The sequence below is a fragment of the Marmota marmota genome, unplaced genomic scaffold (assembly GCF_001458135.2).
Source record: "Marmota marmota marmota unplaced genomic scaffold, marMar, whole genome shotgun sequence".
In the NCBI taxonomy this organism is placed as follows: domain Eukaryota; kingdom Metazoa; phylum Chordata; class Mammalia; order Rodentia; family Sciuridae; genus Marmota; species Marmota marmota.
Window position 1 is genome coordinate 2,852,061 of NW_026000001.1, and position 3,474 is coordinate 2,855,534.

The 3,474-nt window shown below is 58.8% G+C and overlaps 1 long non-coding RNA gene across 1 annotated transcript; it reads right to left on the bottom strand.

Annotated features, from left to right (window-relative positions):
* Window positions 1-804: 804 nt before the first annotated feature.
* On the bottom strand, window positions 805-3,465 carry LOC125618084. The gene is made up of 4 exons (XR_007349321.1): window positions 2,414-3,465; window positions 1,989-2,277; window positions 1,645-1,895; window positions 805-1,076 (listed from the first exon to the last, which is right to left on the bottom strand). It is a non-coding gene; the product is annotated as an uncharacterized LOC125618084 (long non-coding RNA).
* Window positions 3,466-3,474: the final 9 nt, after the last annotated feature.

The following is a 3,474-nucleotide window of genomic DNA, read 5'->3' on the forward strand; positions in this document are numbered from 1 at the left end:
ACTTTTTTCTATCTGTTTACTTTTACCCCGTGTCTCTGGGTTCAAAGTACATTTTTATAGGCATATAGTTGAGCCTTACATTTTTATTCAGGTTTCTCATACCTTTTAATTAAAATATTTATACCATTAATATTTAGTGTAATTGTCGGTCTGGTGGGATTTAGACCTACCAACCCTTACCTGCTGACTCTGTCCTCTCCGTTTTTCATTCTTCCATCTCCCCCTTCCTCTCTTCTTAATGTGCCTCGGTTTAAATATTTCCTTCTTGGGTCATCTTTACATTTCTTCTCTTTGGCAATTTATAGTTTTTCTTTCGTTTTTGGTGTATCTTCATTACGGCACTAAGCATGATTATAATAGTCCTTTTAAAGCCCTTGTCTGATGATTCCAACACACGAGCTTTTTTCGTCACTGTGACCAAATGACCGTACAAGAATGAGGTAAAGGAGGGAACGTTCGTTTGTGGCTCCCAGGTTCAGAGGTCTCAGTCCACTGTTCTGGCCTGAGGTGGGGCCGGGCCCCTGGAGAGGGGCGTGGAGGAAGCCGTTCATGGTAACAAATAAGTGGAGAGAGCTCAGCTCAGAAGGGACAAAACATATACCCCAAAGGACTGTCCCCAGTGACCCCCCCTCCCCTGGCCACACTCTGTCTGCTCATAGTCACCCCCCAGTTAATCCACTCAAGTCCACTCCTCACTGAGGAGGTCCAGGCTCTCACGATCCCCGGGACATTTCACCTCTGAATGTCCTGCCGTGTCTCACACATGAGCTCTTGGGGGACACCTCAGAGCTAAACCAAGATGAATCACTTGGGTTAACATTTCTTTATTGTTAGTGGTCACATTTTCTTGGCCCTTTGTACGCCAAGTGATTCTAAAGACTTCTACCTGGACGTTGGGACTGAGATGCGGAGCTGAGTCTGGGTGGCCTTATATTCCCTGACGGCTGCTTCGTGTTTGTCTTAGCTGGCCGTCCACCTGGTTAGACTCAGCCGTGGGCTCCGCCTTGACCTCCGTGTGTGATGGTGAGATCTCGCTCAGTTTTTGGAGTTGTTCTTCTGCTGTTCTGAGTCCTCACCTGCATGTGAGGTTCAGGGTCAGCCTGGGACCAGTGTGGGGGTGTGGAGTTAGGAGACCCCTTCTTCCAAGTCCTGGGTCTTTCCTTCACTCTCCAGGGGCAGCCTGGTTCTTGCCCCAAGTCCACGGCCCACCCTAAGGCCCAACGGGACACAAAGAGGCCCGGCTCCCTCCCCTCTCCCGCTCCTGCCTTTTTTCAGAATCGCTGGGTGGATTCCAGTCCTGCCCAGGTCCCAGTCGAGGCCAGGGGAGGCTCGCTCTGCAGCGTCTGACCCCCACACGGGTGAGAATGACCCTCACTGACAAGGAGCCGAGACCCTGGGTATGAGAGCACAGGCTTCCCCTCCCAGATTCCTGGGGGGCCCAGGTTAGGCCAGGGCTTCAGCACAAGGTCAAATTCAGATTGAGGAGACGGAGCTGAGCACCGTGTGCCCGTGACCCACACCTCTCTAAAGAGCGTCATGGGCCTGGCCCGTCCTTTCCACTAAATCAGAGGGCTGGTTCCAGGGCCAGGCCAGGATGGCCAAGGTCGGGGAGACCCTCTCCTGGAGAGAGGGGGCTGCTCCTACCTGGCTAGGAGCCCCTCTGCTGCCCACTGTACTGGGGGGCGGCTCACAGTTGAGGGGACCCTGTCCTGGGGCTTGCAGGAGCTACGAGTGAGAAGCCCCGTCTGGAGGGCGTCGGCCACTTGCAGGGTGGGATCCTGGCTTCGATCCTGCCCACACGACTGGATGGGAGTCGGCGACGGGGAACAGCGGAGACGGAGGAGAGCCCGCTTGCCCGTGGGGAGCACGTGTCCAGAGAGCACCGTGGAGTGAACCTGGGGTGGAGGTGGAGCTGGGTGACTTTGAAGGCGAGGTCATTACAGTGTGGCTCCCTCTGGGTCCCCACCCCCTCGCCCCTCCATTCTCACTTTTGAACTTTGCAGCCATGTTGGGAGGAAGCCCCAGCTCCATGAGGAGGCCACACCCAGGTGTTGGCCAGCAGCCCCGGCCCAGGTCCGGCCAAACCTGCACCAAATGGCAGACACATGACAGGCCATCCCTGCTGCTCCCTGTCCCAATGCCCAAGCCACAAAACCTGTGAACATTCCAAATGGTGCTGAGCCAGAGCTGGGGTCCTCTGAGTGCACCTGGAGTAGCTGGGACGTTAGGTTTGCGACAGATTCCAGAGGCACACGCACCCCGAGCCTCGTCTCTGAGCTGGAAAATGCAAAGGTGCTCAGGGAAAAGAGCCCGGCCACGGTGGGAGGAGCCTGCGCCCGCCCAGGGCAGCCCAGACCCCGCGGCTCGGTCCCCGCAGGTGGCTGGAAGGGAGCGGGTGTTTGGGGGAACAAACCTCACTGTCCTCTCCCTCACACCCACTGGAGGCTGCAACGTAGGACGGAGCCCAGTCGGGCCCTTCCTGGGTGGTGCCGGGCCCTGGGCGGCTACTCTCTGTAGAGCCCTGTCCTTGGGCAGCAGACAGGCCTTGCTCCCTTCGACCTAGAGTCCAGCCTGGCTCCCGTCTCTGTGTTGCCTGTTCTTGCTCCGGTCCTCTCACCTCCCTTTCCTTGTTTCAGTGTCCTCTGCGTCCTTGTCACTCGAGGTCCTCCTGCAGAGCTGGCTTACCCCGGGGAATGGTCTGAGAGCTGGCATCGAGGCCAGCCCCAAACCGGCAGAGCAGAGCACACAGGGTGCCTCAGTGGCCTTGAGGCGCTGTGGCTGTTGGGAATGGCCGCTGCACACTGCCTCCCTGCAAGTCTGGCCACTGAGAGAGCAGAGGGACACACAGCCCAGGGAAGGACAGGGCACATGGACCGGACGGCAAGGCCACTGCCGGTGCCAGCTCCACACACTCCAGAGCCGGGTGCCCTCTGCCTGCACGAAGTCAGGGCACCCGGCAGCGGATCCGGTGCCGGAGGGCATGAGGTTCCTCTCGTGAGCAAGCCTGGCCCCTGGATGCCGGCCGCCTGCCCCTGGCTGGGGACGATCTGGGGAGAGTCTAGACTGCAGGGAGCGGCCCTCCGTCAATTGGTGTCTGAGGGGTGGCGCCTGGAGTGAGGGCGTCTTCTCGCACATTCTAGAATGTGCAGAGTGGCTTCCGTGCCGTGGAAGAGCTTCCCTCCCTCCCCGCTGGAGGGCTTTCAGGAAGATGTCACAGCTCATGAGCCCTCCGCTACCCGTACTGTCAGCCACCCACCCGGCCAGGGTGTGGGGACGGGGCATCTGGCCAGGGCCAGCTGGGGCCCTCCCTGGTCACACCGGCTGATCGTCTCCCGCCGCGTGGGCCCCGCCCTCGGGAGTCACCCGAGCTCCCGGCCCCGCTCGCCACCCACGGAGCCAGCACCCGCAGGTCTCAGGCGCCTCGGATCAAGTTACTTCTTAAAGGAAACAGCTGCACATCTTGGATCTGGGACA